The sequence below is a fragment of the Panthera pardus genome, unplaced genomic scaffold (genome assembly GCF_024362965.1).
Source record: "Panthera pardus isolate Hobbes unplaced genomic scaffold, ASM2436296v1 HiC_scaffold_3, whole genome shotgun sequence".
Lineage (NCBI taxonomy): Eukaryota > Metazoa > Chordata > Mammalia > Carnivora > Felidae > Panthera > Panthera pardus.
The window spans coordinates 30,759,352-30,779,791 of NW_026526876.1; the positions used below are offsets into that span (position 1 = coordinate 30,759,352).

The following is a 20,440-nucleotide window of genomic DNA, read 5'->3' on the forward strand; positions in this document are numbered from 1 at the left end:
GGCCCTTAGGTTGCGAGTTTTTGACCCCTGGCCTCGGGTAACCCCCAACAACACGGACCTCCAAAAATAGGCTTTGAGCTACCACAGACCGCCTGAAAACGACAGCTCCTGGGGTCTTTGTTCTAACACTTTCAGAGATGGCATGATCCTTGCTTCCCAAGACATCTCAGATTGGGCCTTCCTAATCCCACCACTGGATCCAGTTACCAGACCTGCCTGCTGTGGACCACCGAAGGAGGTGGGGTGCCCGGATAGGGGTGTATCTTTTATTTTGCAAACTTTTTTTTTAAGTTTGTAATTTTTTATTACAAATAAAATACAAGCTCACGGTGGAAACACTGGAAAACACAGATAGGCAAAGGTTAGAAAAGAAAAAAATACCCCTACCTCCCTAACCACTCCCCACTCCCCATTCAGAAAGAAGCACTGTTGACACCTTGGAGCATGTTCAGATTCCAGGTCCTTTTCTTGCACAGGTAACGTTCCAGTCTTCTCTCTGGCTCTGTAACCTGTAAACCCAGCGAGGAGATGCCTCGCGCAGCGCTCTCACCACGCTGCTCCCTGGCCGTAGAAAGGGGTTGCACCACTCCATCAGCAAGCTCTCCTCAGGCCTGGATTTCAACACGTCCTGGATCCAGATCCAGGCCTGGATCTGACCCATGAAGGGCCTAGGCTCCCCAATCTTCTCAAGGTAAGGCATCAGAACCTGTCTTACTCGTCCTCAGGGAGTCTACAGCGCGGGGCACACAGTAAGTGCTCAATAAAAGTGTTTCTACTCCTCCCCGCTCCCCCCTCCCCCCCCCCCCAACCACCACACCGAGGCTAATTGCAAAGAGGAAGCAGGACCAGATCCAGGAGCAAGAGCGCCTCGTCGTCTCCAAGGTAACCTTAGTCCGAGGCCTAGGGGGCCCACGCATGCGCACACTCGCCCTTCCTTCCCGTAATGTCCAGAAGCACGCAACCCATAAAAAGACTGCCAGAAGCCCAGCGCGCATGTGCGGTTGCACCAACACCCCGGCCGCCTCCGCCTTCTGTCAATCTGTCCGCCTGGCAATCTCTGCTCTATAAACACTGTCCGGAAATAGTGCCCATTTCTGGAAACAAGGCCTTGTTAGCCAATCGTTGCTAGGGGGCCGTATGACGGGGCGAGACGTCTCATTGGTTAGACTGGAGGAATGGGCGGGGCCAAAGGCGGAGGTGCGGCCAAAGCAAGGAGGCGCGAAGCAGGACAAATCTGCAGCCGCCGGGGGAGGCGTGGCCCCGGGGGCGGCCTGGAAGGCGGTGGAGGGGGGGAGGGGCCCGAGGCGGTGGCGGGGGGCGGGGCCCGAGGCCGGGGCGGGGCGACCGTGGTCCCGGAGCACAGCGGTCGGCGGCCGACGGCGGGAGACCGCGGGCGAGGGGAGCGCGACACTCGCTGGTTGGGGAGATCGGCGCTCAGCCGGTAAGTGACTGAACGGGATCCCGGGACTCCGAGCGGGGCGCCGAGGGAACGGCGGGGAAGAATCGCCCCACAGCCCGGGGTCGGGCCGCGACCTGGCCCGCCGCCCGGAATGGTGGGGGTCCGCGGCGCGGACGGTCGGATCCACTCGCGCGCGAGCCCCCGGCGGCCGGCCGCCGGCGCTCGCTTCGCACCACGCTGCCAGGGCCAAGGTCGCACGCTGCTCTCGTCTCGCACCCCCGCAGGCCGCACGCTCGCCGAGAGCGCGCATAGGGGCGCCCTGCTTCCCCTTCCCCAACGCAACGCCCCCATTGACCCCGCGCTCAGCCTCCCCTGCCGCCGAGCCCGCCCCTCCTACTCTTCTCCCTGGGTGCCCGCAGGGTGGGGGTTCGCCTCGGCTCGGGACGGAAGGTGGCGGATGCACAAGCGCCCCGGATCTGTGCGTCCTCTCACCTGCTGTGGCCGTGAAACCCTCGGCCTTCCCTTGGGAAGTTCTCGGGTCACACTCCGAAGCGGGGAGAAGGAGCGTAGCTTGCCCTTGGCACCCGGTGGGGCAATGCTGGCCACTCTCGGCATCCTTTCTCACCCTGACCCTTCTGTGATTCTTATGTCCGCTACGCTCAGGACTTTATCCGGGTCCGGTATAATGTTCCCATCTTGGAAGCCCACCAGGCACCAGGTAGAAAGAGGCCGCTTGTAGAGTGCAGTCTCACCTGCCCCAGAAGCCTCCTTGGTGCTGGGCAACTTCAGAAGTGCTTCCCTCCTAAATAGAGTTAAAACTGTTGCTTTCGGTCTTGAACGGTGTGCTGGGGAGGTAGTGTGGGGAGCAGAGGATAAGCAGAGAAAAGGTACAGAAATCAGTGGTAGAAGTGGCAGGATTATTTTTAACTGGAGGCGGTGAACACCAGTGGCTTGATTAAGGCGTCTAAGCAGACGAAGTTAAATGGTGAGAAATGGGGCCCGCTACAGAAGAGCAGTCTGAAGTTCATTCCAGGAAAAATGTTGAAAACCGCTTGACTAGAAACATAGTCTCTGAGAGATTAGAGGGAGATAGTATCTTAACATTAGTGATGTGTTTTTTACTTAGTGTCTTCATACCTGTAACCTCCATTTTCCTTCAGACATCTGCAGGAAGACATAGACGGTATTGTCCTGTTTCATAGGTGAGGCACCTGGGGCGGGTGGGGGTGGGTGGGTAGTATACATTTTGCCTAATGCGTTCTAGCCAGGACTCAGGGTGAGAGGCCTGGGCCACTGGAGTCTTACCAGGGTTCTTTCCCCTGGACCAGGACCACGTTATGGGACTTGGTTGCAGGAAGAAGGGAGAGGTCTGGCGTGGTATTTATGCTCTTGCCGTGAGAGGACAGGTGCTTGGCTTGCTTACGATGTATTCAGATTTACTGTTGGTGTTTTTTAAGTGATGTCAAAGTCAGTTCCTTGGGTGTGGTGATGCCAGACCTCTCTCTGACACCTTTAAGACATCCTCATTTATTTTGAAGGGTGTGGTGAACTTCTCAGAAGGTCTCAAAATAAAAGTAACTTTAGAAATACGTACCCAGGTGTATGTTCCAACACTGTTGTAAAATCAGACAGCAACAAGCTGCCAACCTTCAGATCATCTTCTGACTGTTTTCAGATTATAAGGAGCCGTTCTGAAGGGGGTTTTTTGCCCCTGGTATTGTCTGGTAGGGTTTGTGGGAGCGGCACCACAGACAGAGACCCTGCCAAATGAGCCTTCATCTATTAAACAAAAATGTCTGGTTGGCCGTTTCGCCTCAACAGATGGAGGTTTGGTTCCTCATTTTGGTTCTCCTGTTGAACACTGACTCCTTTGTGATCTGCTTGGAGTGTTTATATATCATTTAATGTTGAGAAGCAGGCTGGGCCCTGATTGGTTGTCCAACTCCGGGCAACTGTTGTGATCCTTTTGGTTCATGGTAACAGTTCATCCCGGCCAAGGTCTGGTGAGAGATCTGTAGAGATGGGAAAGACAAAGCTTCGTCCAGCATTGTTTTCTTCGTCGTTGGCACCCCCTTAAGAGGGCTCTATCACTTTGGCCCGTGAAGTCACTTTTCATTTCCTATTTTTTTTCCTGTCTCCGTGGACAGCACACGAGCTTTTCGAACAGGTCTGCCTGCCTTGATGAAGAGCTGACAGATTCATACCAGTTGGCTTGACAGATGTTCTTTCCGGGAGGATAGTTAAGAAATCGTGGAAGCAGAATCAGTCCTACGTGAAAAGTATAAGTCAGCTTGATACTCTCACAGGCAGCTTGTTTGTACCAAAGGCTTCCATCATCTCAAAGCTGTTTTTTTTTTTCCTGGCAAAAGGTTAAAATGCAACTAAAATTCTGCTTTCGTGATTAATAAGTCACTACCGCAGTTGTGTCTGATGCTTCCTGTTTGCCCCATTTTAGTATTTCAGTTAAACTGGAAACATCTGAGCACAACGGGCACTTTTGATGGCACCGGTGTGAAATTGGCGGGAAGGGAGACCCTTCCATGGCAGCGGATTTGGGGAACTCGAAGGATAGGCCGGGCCCTCTGGCCTGTGCACACCACACCGCGACTCGACTCGGAGGGCAAGGAGTGGAGGCTGGGCCCTCTCAAGGGGGTGGAGCGAGCGTTAGCAGTGATGCACGTGTGAAGGCTTATGCATTTACTTGGTGGTGCTGACTGAAATGTTGAAAGCAGTAGATCAGAAATAGAAGGCTAAACATAGGGCAGCCTGGGTAGTAGAACATTGCAGTCGAGCGGAGTGAGACATCGACGTACGTCGGGCGGACGGTCGTTAGTTCGGGGCTTGTCTTCCACACCTGAGTGGCACTGTAGAGAAAAGCCATTTTCCCTTCGGTGGCCCGTGTGTCCTTCTTTGTGTTCTAGTTGAACGGAGCCTCCTCCCGGCTTGCTGTCTTAGGGCTTTTAATCGCTTGCTGTCTTAGGGCTTTTAAATCCCTTAAAATTATATGGCATGAAGAGTAATGGCACGTTGTAGCCAATTTTTTTGTACTTTTTTTTATACTTCTACTTTGTCAAGAAAGGCAGGGCCGAAGATCAGGAAAGGGAAGCCTCCTAAGGAGAAATAGGGGACACAAGATTCTTCAGGAGAGCACCGTCATGCCCAGAAGCTAAACACACGTTTCTTAACATCTGTTTCACTGCTTTTTCTACTAACTTACTCATGAAAGGATAAGTTTCATGAGTAACTTTTTTTTCCCCCCCCGAACATGCCAATTTTGAATGTGACTACACCGGGGTAGCTGCTGTGTTTCTCTGTTTATGCTAAAATAGTAATGAGTGTCGTTGACAGCGATCGAGTGGCATTGGTTGTTCACAATTGCTCGTTACTAAAAGGCTGACCGAGGACTAGCACGTTCTCTGGATGAGTCTACTTGTCTTAATTTTGCAGATGGCAGAAATTAGGGCCGAGTGGTCAGGTGATTTGGCCCGAGCAGTAGAGCAAGTCTGGTGGTGTCTCCGGGGTCAAATGTGGGGGTTGGGGCTGTCATGTCAGACAGACCTGGGTCAGGTCCAGCTCTGCCACGGTCTGCCCGTGTGACTCAGGCAAATCACTTCGCTTCTCCAAGCACTGGGTGCCTCATCTATACATGGGATCAGAAATACTTCACGGGGTTGTTTTGAGTAGAAAATGAGAGCACCTGTGCAAAGTGCTGAGCTCCGTGCCTGGCACATAATAAGCCGCAGGACACAGTGGCTTAGCAGTAGTGGTAGCTGCCTTTTCTTCCGGAAGATGCTGTCAAGAAGGGTCAGACTGCCTGACAGGGCAGAGTCATTTTCTCAGTAGGACCTCCGGGGGATGTTTCTTCTGGGCAGAGGTTTTAGCTGTCACGTTCTCCCCATCTTATACTAGATACTGTCCTCACCACCCTCCAAAGGAGCCTACAGAGGCCCAGGCTCTGCCCGATCAGAGTGGGGGATCCTAGACCTAGGCCAGCCTCGGCCCTCCCAGGACTCTGAGCCAGAAGCAGGGCTGGGCCTTTCTTTCCAGGCCTCCCTTGTGTCCCCCACGTGGTGTAGCGGGTCCCTGCCTTAACTCTGGAGATGAAAAGTAGGAAAATGCCGTATAGAACATAAGTCAACAAGGACTTGTTCTTTGTTTGAGGGACTCAAAGGGAAATTTTGGTTCTGAAGAAAGAGGGCGCCTGGGTTGGGTCAGTCGGTTAAGCGTCCAACTCTTGGTTTCGGCTCATGATCCCACGGTTGGTGAGATCGAGCCCCGTGTCCGGCTCTGCACTGACATCTCGGAGCCTGCTTGGGATCTCTCTCTCTCTCCCTCTCTGTCTCTGTCCCTCCCCGGTTCATGCTCTCTCTCCCTCTCGAAATAAATAAATATTTAAAGAATGAGAAGTCACCCAAGGGGGAAAAAAGTTTCACGTTACATTTTAAGTTCTTTTTTCCTCTTCTTGATACAAAACAAAAATATAGGCTCCCACCAGGCTGACGTTCCCTTTAAATAACATTTTGTTTTCTCTTGGGGAAGCTGCCTTCATGGCCAGAGTCATTTCTAAAGTGAACCTAGTTTTTAGAAAAAATAGATCACCGGATGTCAAGCCTCATGTGGAGCTCAGTTCAGATGAAAATGAAACCAGCAGGCCCGGAGTGGTAGCCCCACACTTGACTTCAGGCCGGAGGTGAGAGGCAGCATGTCTGGACCCGGCTCACTAACTGGTCGGCCCCACGGAGTGCATTTGATAGGTGCCTTAGTCATTTTCCAGGCAGCTTTGCTTAGGTGAGCAGAGCACTTTCTCCAGAAGGTGAGTCACCCGTGCAGGGGTGTAGGTGACAGGCGACTTATTCCCCGGCACAGTCGCAGAGGAAGTCTTGAGCAGACCTTGTCAGAGAAGCTCTCTGCCACGGGGCACCTGGCCGGCTCCGTCGGAAGAGCGTGCAACTCTCGATCTTGGGGTCATGAGTTCGAGCCCCTTGGTGGGTGTAGAGATTACTAAAATAAAAAAAGTATATATATATATATATATATATATATATACACTTTATAAAAGAAGAAGAGACAGCTCTCTGTCAGAAATCACTGTCATTTCAGCAGAAGGGCTTTGGAGGCAGGGGTTGGAGCCAAGGCTTGCCAACCGACAGATAGATGGATCCCCTGGCTGGGGCGGGGGGCGGGGGGAGGGTTGGGGGGGGTCATGTGAACAAGGCACAGAGCCCAGATCAGCAGTGTCACTGCACTCCTGAGTCCAGCCACCTTGAGGGTGGAAAATGGCCCACTTCCAGTGACAGTCAGCAAAGAAGCTGGAGGGGAGCTTTGGCTCCAGGGAGCTGGGAAACCCCTTGGCAAAGAGCAGAGAGATGCAAACCATACTTTGGTGTGAAAGACCTTTTGGGGAACCCTTTTCTACCTGCCTCTCTTTTTGCCACCTGAGTTGGAAGGCTCTAAAGAGCTGCGGTGATCAAGAAGGCTAGATTCAACCCTGGACTTCAGAACACTGTCATTCCAAGCCCACCGCCACCTCAGTTGCCGACACTTCCGGGACCAGCGTTTGGGCCCAGAAAGAAGGAGCAGAGGAAAGTCCTGAGACACCCCTGCCAGCCAGTGTCTGGTTCCTGTGGCTTCTGTTCACCCTCTCAGCACTAAGGCCACGACCAGGGGTCCATCAAGACAAAGTTTGTTCAGACTCTCTGTTCTAGACCAGTGTGGTTGGTGTTCAGCCTGACTGCTGATCAGGGACATCTGTAGGCAATGTCCACGGTTAGCCTCAAAGTGGCCTTGACTTTATTGAAGCCTTCGGAGGAAACACTAGTATTACCTTGCAAGTGGTCGCAGACTCCACCTCAGCCCCATATGCACACCCCATCCATCCGAACTAGCCAGCCCTCACTTCAGGCAGGCATGGCTAAGTGACCTTTAGGCCTCAACCACTGTGTCAAGAAAGAGCTATTAGAATTACAGCCTAGAAATGATCGTTATCATTTACATTCTCCCCTATTTTTCTTTATTTAAAAAAAAATGATTTTTATTTTTATTTATTCATTTGGAGAAAGAGAGAGCAAGCAACCGGGGGCGGGGGGGTGGGGCGCGCAGAGAGAGAACTCCAAGCAGGCTTCTCGCTGTCAGCACGGAGCCTGATGCGGGGCTCCAACCCGTGAACCGCGAGATCATGAGCTGAGCTGAAACCGAGAGTCAGATGCGTAACCGACAGAGCCATCCAGGCACCCCTCCCCTATTTTTCTTAAAGTTTATTTATTTATTTTTGACAGAGAGAAAGCACGCAAGCAGGGGAGGGGCGGAGAGAGAGAATCCCAAGCAGGCTCTGTACTGTCAGCTTAGAGCCCGATTCAAGGCTCCAGCTCACGAACTGGGAGATCATGACCTGATCCAAAACCAAGAGTCGGACACTTAACCGACTGAGCCACCCAGGCGCCCTACATTCTCCCCCGTTTTACAAAAGAGAAAACTGTGGCCCAAGGAAGCAGAGTTGCCTAAGGCCACGCGGCCAGTTAATGGCAGTATCTGAACTAAAGCCCAGGCTCTTTTCACTATGCGGTGCTGCGACCACAGAACAGAGGAACTGCTCCCGGGGTAGGAATTGTACTTTTTCACTAGTTCCTCCTTTATTCCCCCACCTTGGCCCCATGCCTCTCAGCCTTTCTGCAAGCTCTGCCAGACCTGGGAGGGGTGGAGCCAGAACGGCAGCTGCTGTGGGTCTAAGAAAAAGTCAACAGAAAGCTATTCATTTGATACTCTCTTATACCACGAAGTTTGTGTAACCAAAAGGAGGTCAAGGTTGATAAGAAAATACAAGTCTGGGCAGGGTTACCCGGAAGTCTCAAAGGTTGCTTGCACCTTTCAGGTACCTTCCTACCTCCCCAAGCAGTATCTTACCCAAAGTGGGTGTTCAGTTACTATTAATGACTGATTGCGAGGGGACAAAGCCATGGGGCACCAAGAAGCCCTTCTGTATCTTTCCGCCGTGAAGAAGAGACATGTCACCCGTGGCATGCAGGTGGCCTGGAAAGCCAGAGCAGTCGGATGTCATTCCAGCTGGATGCCTCCAGCAACTCTGAGCAAAGAAGCTCTTCCTCATGGGCAGAGCATGATGTCGGATCGGGATGGTGGCCCCTGTAAGTGCAAAGAGCCGTTGTGTCTGCGATTAACCACCCACCTGATGCTCTCATTGATGTGTCCTTTTACTGGGCCAGAATTTGCCAGTACTCCTAGTTCTGCTGGTCAATACCAGGGATGACCTGGGGTGGGAGGGGTAGGAGGAAAGGGGGCCTTAGCCAGCCTCAGATGAGGATGTCATTACCCATTAAGATTAGAAATGGACTTCTTTGGCCCCAGAAGTGAGTTGGATGAACCAGGCTTCTTGAGCCCATGCTCAATAGTCCCAGCTGGTAGGTGCTGTACTTTGAGAGACAGGAATAGCTTTACAGAGATAAATGTAAAAGGCAGAGATTTGTGTATGTACTACCTCCTAGCGAGCATATGTGCACACATTGGAGCCCAGATGGATGTTGTCTAGTTCAGAAGGGTCACCGTCTCAAAGACTTGGAAATCATTGGGTCTTCAAGGTCAGCATTTAGGAAAGGGGACAAGGGCGGCTCAGGACCCAGCTTGCATGACACCTCCTTGTACCCCCATATAGTCAGAATACAGGCACCGTGCTGGGGCACCTGCGTGGCTCAGTCGGTTAAGCATCCGACTTCAGCTCAGGTCACGATCTCACAGTTCATGGCTTCGAGCCCCTGCATCGGGCTCTGTGCTGACAGCTCGGAGCCTGGAGCCTGCTTCGGATTCTGTGTCTCCCTCTCTCTCCGCCCCTCCCTGCTCACACTCTGTCTCTCTCTCTCTCTCTCAAAAATAAATAAACATTAAAAACTTTTACAGAAAAAAAGAAAGAATATAAGCACCGTGCTGTGACCCCTGGTATAGGGAGCTGTCTCTGCCCCTTCCGGCTCACCGAATGAATGGCCGGTCTGGACACTCAGACACTAGGCTGGCCAGACTCTTGGAGCCGAGGCACCAGGTTATTCTTCAGGAGCACATCAGTCACCCTTTCGGTGAGTGCTTGCCAAGAATGTCACGGTTGTAGGCTCTGGCAGGTGCTAGAATATAGAAACGAGGATAACTGACTGAGGTGCTGCCCTCGAGGAGCTCACTGTGGTGGGGACGGGGCGGGAGGAGACAGACCTTGCAGGTGCTAAATAATGAACCGTGACTGAGGAGGCTGGAGAGGAGCCAGGAAGACGTGGTGGCCCGGGGACCCTCCTTGTCCTGCGGGGCCCGGTACGGTCACACACACAGCTCCTCCGAGGCAAGGAGCGCCACCTCCCATCCTGCAGGTGTCCGGATGGGAACACCCTCAGCATTTCTCATCTTGGGCTCTTGTACCACTTGTCAGCCTGGAAAAGGAGCTTGAGAACAATCTGGAAACCTCAGCACTCTGGGAGAAAGGAGCATAGTTGCAGAGGCGTATGGCAGTCAGGAGAAATGTGTGCTTGCACATGCCTCAGAGCAGAAGCAGACCACAGGGAGCCAGCCATTAAAGACGTGGCTGACTTACCCCAGCCTTCCAGGCTGGAATAGAGAAGGCGGTGACACAGTGACCGAGCCCATGTGCTTGGTGCCACTCCGACACAGGCTCGTAGGCAGATGATTCAAAGCCTGACCCATGACAGTGCTTCTTAATAACCAAGTTCAGCATTCCAGAAGAGCCTTTCCAGGGTTACGACGGTGAAAGCCTCGTGAGGGCAAGGACCTTGTCTGTCTTGGTCACCATGGCATCTTTTGGCCAGCACGGCACCTGGAGAATGGGAACCACTGGCTAAGTATTTGTGGTCAAGTGAAAGTACAAGAATAGCATCCATATTCCTCCTTCTAGGCCCTGACGGCCTGAGAGAGCCACAGGCTATTCACGGTTTCCCCTCCTTTACCAAGGATTACTCTGAGAGCCTCTGGAATATTCCCCGTTATCCCACAGGTCCCAAGCCTTTCTTCTCTTCCCAGAGGAGGGCAAGAATGCGACTGTATTATAAAGGGCTGTATTATACAGGGACGTGTCAAAGTCACCTTTGCTGCTCACGTCCTCAAGTCGTCACTCAGGCCAGTCGGCCAAAGGGTATGGTATGGCAGCATCTGAAATGAAGCCATGGGCAGGGTTCCACTGCCACGGTGCTTCCTTCCATTAACCCCCGCACGTTGGAAGTCTTCTGTGGAAAGCCGAGTTGTTTGGGTTTCTTGTTTATTCTAAGGTTCCTCAAACTAGTTCCTCAATTTCAAAACCAGTCACCAGTGACTACAACGAACTTGGAGCCTCCTCCCTTACAGGGAGGCTGAGCCTGTCTTTCTCCATCTGCTCTGAATTACAGGTAGACCCTGCTCGAAGCCAGTGCCACTTGGGAAGACCAGAGACAAACCCAGAGAGGAGGGGAATAAGTGGTTGTATTTCAGTGGGATTAACCGTAGCCCAGGGAACTGCTCCCTTGCTCAGAATCCAATTCAAAAGGTTAAACAAGGAGAGCTGTTTTTCACAACCAAATGTTGCTTGTAATGATGACCTCAAGGCTTGGCAAGATCCAGAAGTGCATTTTGACTCATCAAAAGAAAGCTGATTGTGTTTGGCATGATTCTGGTGTCGGGGGCAGTTTATGGCACTGTAATCTTTGGAAATTGATCATTACCGAATGGTATCCCCTGCAGGCCCCCTTAATCAAAATGTTTAAATACACAAAATACCCCCCACAGAACACACTTGAAATTTTTTTTACACAACATACATTAAAAATTCCTTGCCAGTTTAGTGTAGAAAATGAGGCATGCGTGTGGTTGGGGTTTTTTTTTTTTTTTTTCCCCTTCAATACTACTCCCCTCCCCCAACGTTCTCCTGCATACCAATTCCATAATTGTCTGTGTGGGTCAGTGAGGCCCCAGTGACCTCTTCAATCTGCCATTGGCTCTCCTCCTGCAAAGGATTCAAAAGTTGAATTGAAAATGCCATTGTAACACTTCTTTTGAAGTGTCTACAATGCTCTTTATCAGGGGCCCGGAGGACAAGGTACTGGCCATGTTTATGAAGACGGTAGCTGTTAAAAAAAAAAAAACAACCTAGGGGCGCCTGGGTGGCTCATTGGGTTAAGTGATCCACTCTTGATTTTTTGGCTCAGGTCAGGGCCCCTCCCTGGGGTTGGCTTGAGGTTCTCTTTCCTGCTCCCTCTGTCCCCGACCCCCCTTCAACAACAACCACAAAAATAACCAAACAACCAAACCAATAACAACAACCAAAGCAAAATAGCCTGGAGCCAGGTTTTCTCAAATGAATGGCTGGAGCACCTGGGTGGCTCAGTCGCTTGATTTTGGCTCAGGTCACGATCTCACGGTTCGTGGGTTCGAGCCCCGCGTCTGGCTCTGTGCTGAGCGCAGAGCCTGCTTGAGATTCTCTCCCTCTCTCTGTCTCTCTCTTTCTCTCTCTTTGTCTCTCTCTCAATAAATAAACATTTAAAAACATAAAGTGGATAGCAGATTTGAACTTTGTCATAGAATGGGTCCTTGTGACGGGCCCAGGTATGTATTAGCTGATACCTGCGCTGGGCGTGGGTGGGCTAGGGAACGAACACAAGCCTGCCACATGTCTTGCTCCCCCATCACCGTTTCAAGTGTCTTCTTTCCAGAACGTCAGCCAACTGCATTTATGCTCCCTAATTGAGATGCTTCCTCCTGGGTCAGTCCCTGGGTTTCTCACTAACAGACCTTTGGCTTGTGGCTGCTTCTGTGTGTGTGTGGGGGGCGGGGGGGGGGGGGGAGGTCTCAATTCTTTTTTTTTTTTTTTAATGTTTATTTATTTTTGAGATAGAGAGAGACAGAGCATGAACAGGGGAGGGTCAGAGAGAGAGGGAGACACAGAATCTGAAGCAGGCTCCAGGCTCTGAGCTGTTAGCACAGAGCCCGACATGAGGCTCGAACTCACGGACCATGAGATCATGACCTGAGCCGAAGTCGGCCGCTTAACTGACTGAGCCACCCAGGCGCCCCCCAATTCTTAAAGCTTAGATCATTTGAAAATAGGGCATCATGGTTAAGAGTATGTACTTTTTGACATAAGAGTCCTGTGTACAAATCCCGCTTCTGCCACTTCCTTGCAGAGTAGCCTTACACTGATCTCTTGACCCCCTGAGCCTCAGTGTCTTCCCCCACATAAAGGGGACAATATTAGCGCCTTGTTCACAGCGTTACTGTGAGGGCCCAAGAAATAGTACGTGCGTTACCTGATAGGTAGCATGTAATAATAGCTGCCGTTATTATTTTTATTATTATTGACAACCGGCGTGTAATTAATGTGTATACACATAGCAGCAGCTTGTTGAAAACACTTGAAGATGTCCACAGGACGGCTAATTTCAGCGTGAGCTGCCCAGGAATTCTGGGTCCCGGGTTCATCACGCACCGCCCACAGCTCGTTCCTTAGTGCATCCAGAGCTGAGGCACGGCCAGCAGAGAAAAAAGCTGGAAGGCACGTTTCGAATGCACTTCAAAGAACTTCCCCCTGGTAGGTTGGCCTTTCCTGGCTGACTGCTTCTGCCGTGTGGTCTCAGGATTCTCCCCTCCTATTCTGACAGCATCTGTTCCAGACCTTCCTCCTGATACTAAGGCTGCTGGCTAGAGGCTTTGCAAGGTAGATTTCAGCGCTGCAGAGGCAAGGACTTTCAGACAACTGGTACTTCCAGGCCCAGAGGGGCCTGCTCATCTTGGGACAGCTTCCTTCTGACTGGAGGCTTTGCTCACGTTTATAGAGCACCCGCTTATTCCAGACACAGTATTGGGCATTTAGAGATTGCTTCTTGCGTTTAATTGGCCTGTAAAATCCTGTTGTTTTAGTTTGAGCATCCCTGTTCTACAGATGAGACATCCGAGTCTCAGAGTAAGTGATCTGCACCTGGTCACACACCAGAGTGGTAGAGGCTCCAGTTCAAACTCGGATCTTTTGACTCCAAGGCCATCCTGTGAATGTAGCTGAAATGGCCGTCCTCAGGATTATTAAGTGATACCTTGGAATAAATGACCTCCAAAGGCCCTCTGATCCCAAGATCGTTGTGTGATTGCTTTATCATTTATTTATCCAGCCATCCATTCTCACCAACTAGATTATAAGCACCTTGAAGGCAAGGATAGCATCTTTCTAGTAAATAGCTGATATAACGTTTGGGAACCTACCTGTCCCGGACTGACCGATGCTGCCTACTTTTCTGACACGTAGAAATGAGAAAAGAGCAAGCCCACGATGAAAAGGGTCACCCAGAAATTCCAGCCCCAGATATTTACCACCCAGAATTGACCTATACAAGTGCACAAAGAAGTAAATAAACGGTTGCAGGGGGAGTGGTTTTGTTTTTCGGTTTTTGGGTTTTTTGCGGTATTACTTACAAGAGTGAAAAGTTGGGAACGATGTGCAAGTCCATCCATAGAGGAATAGATGAAGAAATGGTGGTATATTTATACCATAGAATCTTATGGAGCCATTAAAAAAAATGAGAGAGGGGCGCCTGGGTGGCTCAGTCGGTTGAGCGTCCGACTTCAGCTCAGGTCATGATCTCACAGCTCGTGAGTTCGAGCCCCGCGTCGGGCTCTGTGCTGACAGCTCAGAAGCCTGGAGTCTGCTTCAGATTCTGTGCCTCCCTCTCTCTCTGCCCCAACCCACTTGCATTCTGTCTCTGTCTCTCTCAAAAGTAAACATCAAAAAAATTTTTTTAAAAAATGAGAGATCTAACATACACTGAAATGTAACCGTATCCATAATCTATCTATTGTTAAGTGAAAGATGTGACTTGTACAATATTATGTATGTAGGGGCGCCTGGGTGGCTCAGTCAGTCAAGCATCCGACTTTGGCTCAGGTCATAATCTCACAGTTGTGGGTTCGAGCCCCACATCAGGCTCTGTGCTGAGAGCTCAGAGCCTGGACCCTGGTTTGGACTCTGTCTCCCTCTCTCTCTTCCCCTCCCCCAGCTCACGCTCTGTCTCTCAAAAATTAATAAACGTTAAAAAAATTAGAATATTGTGTATGTATAAGCCTGTGTTTCTTTTAAAACCAGTCCCAAACTCTATGTTTGTACATGAATGCTAATGGACCTAGAAGGATTTATACCAAATTTAAGGGTTTCTTACATTGTAGGGAGGAGGGAATGGGGCAAAACTTGCTTTCTTGCTTTCTTGCTTTCTTGCTTTCTTCCTTTGTTTCTCTATATACTTTGTATGGTTGAAATTTTCACAGTGAACAAGTATTACTTTTGTATTTGAAAACAAAATATAGATGAAAAAGAAAAAGAAAAAGAAACCGGGTCAGATATTACATCAGGAAGGTAGGAGAGATTAGCCAGAACAACTTGCCTTCTTTGGGTTTCCCAGACTGAGCCCACCCCTCAGGTCCCACCCTTGACGTAAGCAGGGAAGGAGGGGCTGGTGGCTTTCTGTCTGGTCCAGGGCCGCTGTCTGTCCCATTGTCTGTGGGGCCACTTGTGGGCACAAGTGTTTCTTCCATCCAGCACTAACACAGCCTCAGCTACTGCAACGCTTGTCTCCCATGACTATAAATAAAAGCAGGGAAGCAGGGGTCATCAGAGCTGAGGACGGCTGACAGGGCCACCTTCTACTGCTTGAGTCATAACTGATAAAACCCACAGTCCCCAGCGGGAAGCAAGAAAGAGAGAATGAAAACCAAAACCAGAAGGACGGGCTTGCCCGTCTCCAGCCTTCTGTGTTAGTAGCCATGCTCCCAGAACTCACTGACCGACCACCGAGACTCTGGTGAGGTTTCCACTGGGGGCAGGAGGCAGCCATCACGTATTTATGAAGTCCCCCTCACAAACATGGGCCAGAATGCCTCTTAAATTCTTATCCCATACCAAGAGACCCTTTTCTAGTCAGAGCTTGTTTTTGTTATACAAAGTAATACTCCCCAGAGGACATCTCTGGTGGGACAGACAAGAAACCACTAACTGGGATCCCCTCAGAGGGATGGGGGAAGGGTGAGAAGGACTTACACTTTTCACTGTATATCTTTCCTTTTTTTTTTTTTTTTTTTTTAATGACTTGGAAACATCTGTTAAGAAATGAAAACAGAGGGGCGACTGCTGGCTCCGTCGGTTAAGCATCCAACTCTTGGTTTCAGCTCAGGTCATGGTCTCACAGTTTGTGAGTTCAATCCCCTGCTTGGGGTCTCTCTCTCTCTCTCTCTCTCTGTCCCTCCCCCACTCACTCTCTCTGTCTCTCTTGAAATAAATAAATCAACTTAAAAATTTTTTTTTAATTAAAAAAAATGAAAACAGAAAAGTAATACATGATGGTTGAAAAAAAGTGGAAAAATTAAAAAAGTTTAAAAAAAATCAAAACACCACTAAACCCCAAGAGAGAGCTGTTGCCGCGTGTCTATGCTAAGTGTCTGCATTTTCATAAAGGTTGATGTAATACGCGGACGGACACATGCTAGGCGGGGTCATACTTTAGATATAATTCTGAATCCTTTCTCTGTTACTTCTGTGTTCCATTGGCATTTTTCCATATAGTTAAAAACTATTTGTAAACGTTATTAATGGCTGTGCCATCATTTATTTAATAATTATCCTCCCCCTGTCATTAGACCCTTTTGTTCCAGTTTTATCATAAAACACCCTGAGTGTCTCTGATTTTCCATATTTCTGTTTGCTCCATACCTAGACACAATTCTCTGAGTTGTGCGCACGAGAAATGGCTGTCTTCTCTTGGTGTAAGGGTTTCTCATTTCCAGAGTGTTTCATCTGCATTATTTCATCTGATGAGTAAAGAGTGTGAGAGTGTGGGGCGCCTGCCTGGGTGGCTCCATGGGTTAATCATCCAACTCCTGATTTCTGCCCAGGTCATGATCTCACAGTTTCGTGGGTTCGAGCCCCGCATCAGGCCCACGCCAAGCCTGCTTGGGATTTTCCCTCTCTCCCTCTCTCTCTGCCCCTGCCCTGCTTGCACTGTCTCTGTCTCTCTCAAAATAAATAAACTTAAAAAAAAAAAAAAAAAGAAGAAGAAGGTGAGGGTGTGATTAAGGGCCAGGGAGATGGTGAGGAGAGCCGGTGCCATAAGCAGTCGGAAATGGAGATGGTTAGTGCGATAAAACCGTTGGGAGGGACTTCCTGGAGGCGTACGTCGCGAGCTTGGTCCGTGAAGGAAAAGCAGGATGTCCAGGGTGACCCACACAAGGACATAATACACACAGGGACCTGTCGATTTGAGTCCCATGCAAGTGGGGTGTGGAGAGACCAGACTGGCCAGAGCCAAACCCTGTGTTTTTAGGGAGATAGTGGTCGGACAGATTATGGACCACAGAATTGATACTGGGCCCAGAAGCAGTGCCCAGCCAACGGATATCTCTGAACCTGAGGTTATGTTAAGGATGTGATGTTTTGAGATTAGCTTGGGATGGGAGGAGGTCTGGGAGAAGCTGGAAGTGAACAGACACGAGGTGGTTGCCTCAACCACCTGAAGGGGCCTACGGACCACAGTGTTTCTGCACGTGCGGGGCCAGCCGGCGTCGGCGGCCGTGTAGTGGCAGTCGGGAGACAGTCGGAAATTTCATTCCATACATTGTGTTTACCCCGGCAGTTTGACCCGTGGCCTTGGCGAGACCGAGGTTTTGCGGGCATGTCAGGTTTTTATTTTACGATTGATCGGTGAGATTTTAATGATTGATGTGCGTTCACATTTCCTGTCCTCCTTAATGGGAGACGCTTAGGCGGAAACTGCCCTCCTGGGAAGCAGGCCTCAAGCTGGCGCGTGAGGCCGGTTTGGAGACTCCCGCTGAGTCTCAACTCAGAGTGCTCCTTCCTCCTTCCTCAGATGTGTCTCTAGGTCCCAGAGCTGGCTCAGCCTCTCCGCCTGAGGGAGGGAGTTAAGCCAGCCTCCCCCAGGCCTGCGGCTTGAAATGCTGTCAGCCCTGGCGGGAGATAGGGTGCTGGGAGGTGGGGTGGGGGTTCTGTCCTGAGCGCGCAGTTCACATTTAAACGCCCACGTCCACCCCCCTCCCCACCCCCACCCCCGTCTGCCCCTACCCCTACCCTGTGGGTTCTTCCATCTTCTGGAACTCTGCCTCTGAATTCTACCCCTCTGGCTAAGAATTAACCCCTGCAGTTGCATCGGGACCAAACACGTTTCCGTGATCTGGTACCCAGACCCCATCTGCAAACTCCTCTCTTGGGGCTCCCGGGCCTCAGCTTTGCCCACCAGCAACTTTGAGCTGTTGGCGGCTCCTTCTAGACTCACCTCAACTTTTGCCATTCCCTCCACCTGCAATACCTTCTCCTTTTCCTTGGGCAACTATTGCTCGCCCCTTGAGATGTAGCCCGAGGGCTTTAGGGAGCCCCTCCTGACACACACCAGGCTGGGCCAGGTGCCCCTCCGCGTGTCCCCATTACATCTGCTGTGTGTCTGTGTGGCTCATTGCGTGACCATGTTGTATTGGAATTTTCTTTCTTTCTTTTTTTAATTTTTTAAAATGTTTTTATTTATTTTTGAGAGAGAAAGAGAATAAGAGTGCGAGCAGGTGAGGAGCAGAGGGAGAGGGAGACACAGACTCCGAAGCAGGCTCCAAGCTCCGAGCCGTCAGCACAGAGCCCGACGTGGGGCTCGAACCCCTGAACCGTGAGATCATGACCTGTGCCACTGACTGAGCCACCCAGGCGCCCCTAAACATTTTTTTTTTAATTCCATTGTTAATTTAATTGAGCCACGTGTCGTACGGATTCCTGCATCTTCCATTGTTTCTTGTATCTCATTTCTCTGGCTTACGTTTCTGCTTGCCAAAGCACATCCCTCGGGGACTATTTCAGTGAAGGTAGCGCCGTCTTTCCTGGAATTCTTGTTTCCATGTGTATGTATTTATGTGGGGGTTTTGTTGTGGTTGTTTTAAGAAAATGAAATGGCCTGTTACAACTAATCCGGTTGAAAGTCCTGACATCCCGGTGGTGTAACTCGACTAGAACTCTGTCCAGCGTATTGCTGATTCCGCCTTTACCGGAGATCCCTCATTTTTGGCTCTTGTGCTTCCTGCCTACCCAGGCTAAGAAATTATTGTGAACAGTGGGCCAACCCTGTGAGTAAAATAGAAGCAGTAATAGACACATGGGTAAAATCCTGCTCAGTTCCTTGATATTCCAGGTACTTCTGCCAACAAGTTTTTTTTTTTTTATGTTTATTTATTTATTTTTGAGAGAGAGAGAGCAGAGGCGGGGTAGAGAGAGGGGGAAAGAGAGAATCCCAAGCAGGCTCCTTGATGTCAGCATGGAGCTGGACACGGGGCTCGATCTCAAGAACCGTGAGAGGGGTGCCTGGGTGGCTCAGTTGGTTAAGCGTCCGACTTCGGCTCAGGTCATGATCTCACGGTCTGTAAGTTCGAGCCCCGTGTTGGGCTCTGTGCTAACGGCTCGGAGCCTGGAGCCTGCTTCGGATTCTGTGTTTCCCTCTCTCTCTGCCCCTCCCCTACTCTCTCTCTCTCTCTCTCAAAAATAAATAAACATTTAAAAAAAAATTTTTTTTAAGAACCGTGAGATGGTGACCTGGGCTGAAATCAGGAGTCAGATGCTTAAACAACTGAGCCACCCAGGCAGTGGCTCAGCTTTTGTGCTAGAATGGAACTAGGAATACTTAGGTCCTAGGGGAAGGGGGCAGAAAGCTTGAGCCCTAACCCCATGGTAGATACTCTAGTTGTGTAAATTGGGCCTCATTTGTTTCCACAGGCAGCTTATCTCTTAGAGCCTTAACTTCTTCGTCTATAAAATGGGAATAATGTCACCAACGTTGCAAGGTTCCTGTGAGGTTCCTCAGTAAAGGAGACAAAGCACATAGTACAGGCCCTGGCATTTAGGGGACACTCACTGAACGCTTGTGGGGTGAATGCAGGTGCTTCATTGAGGGGATCAGTTATAAAGAATGGGTGAGGGCCAGACGGATAGTAATAAAGGAAAAAGGTATTGTCTACTAGAGCAAAGGTATTGTCAGAGTGAGCAAAGGAAAAGAAGCAGAGGCTTACCCATTGCTGCTGTGCTCGGGCAAGTGAAAGAGACAGATTGGCTGGGACAGAGGCTGGGGGTAGGGGAGGTTAGGGAGAGCGGGCAGGGTAGAAAGGGGAGCCGGGGCTGAGTGTACATGGGGATCTCTGGATCTGCCAGGCCAGATGGCTGTTTTTGCCAGGCCTGCTCACGCTGCCTTGCACTTGACCTTGGTTCCCCTTCCTGCACAGCCCCTCATTCTTGATAGGCAGAGGCCAGCCCAGTGCGGCCTAGTGGCCAGGCAAGCTGAAGGCTCAAAAGAGGAAGCATCAGAATAAGATTGGTTTTCAACTAATATCTTATGAAGGAAGTTGAGTCATTCTGCTTCTGCTATGTGTCCCCTCTGGGCATTCAGAAGAGGATAAGTTTGTACTTCCAGATGAAATAGTCATGACAGGGATTTGCCCCGGTCTGCCCTGGTCCCGCAGTGGACATTTCCAAGATGACCCTACGAAACGGAGATTTTTATTTCCCTTTTATATACAGAGAACCGAGGCTCAGTGCGTTGAAGGCCTCAGCTACGGCTGGAAACGTTGACTCTATGATGCCAACACGGAGAAATCCCATTGTCTCAGTGATGGCATCTGTGAGCCAGGCTCAGGGCAAGAAAATGAACTTTGATCCAACATCTTCTGTGGGCCGGGCAGACCGCCTGGCGTGTCCTGTATGCTACCTCACCTGGTTCTCAAAACAAGTCGGGAGCAGCTAACAGAAGAATCTGGGTGGTCTGCTCAGGGTTGAACATGCAGGCTTGGAGACAGCCACGTGGGTCCAGCCCCACCTCTGCAGCTTGTAGCCGTGCGGCTGTTCTGGCAGGCCACTGACCTTCTCCAAGCCTCGGTCTTCACATCTGAAAATGAGGTCGATAATGGTAGGTGCTTAGTGAATACCGACAGTGTTGATTCCGAATCGGTCATCCTGCCCTCCGATGATCCTGACGAATCCGTTGCATCTGGTTGGGG

At 50.4% G+C, this 20,440-nt stretch overlaps 1 protein-coding gene across 1 annotated transcript in view; it reads left to right on the top strand.

The window, feature by feature from the left end:
- Positions 1–1,324: 1,324 nt before the first annotated feature.
- Positions 1,325–20,440, top strand: part of MAP3K14 (mitogen-activated protein kinase kinase kinase 14) — a 43,849-nt gene continuing 24,733 nt past the window's right edge. The window contains exon 1 of the mRNA XM_019434791.2: positions 1,325–1,441. The gene's annotated coding sequence lies outside the window, so the exon portion shown is untranslated. The remainder of the gene's footprint in view (positions 1,442–20,440) is intronic.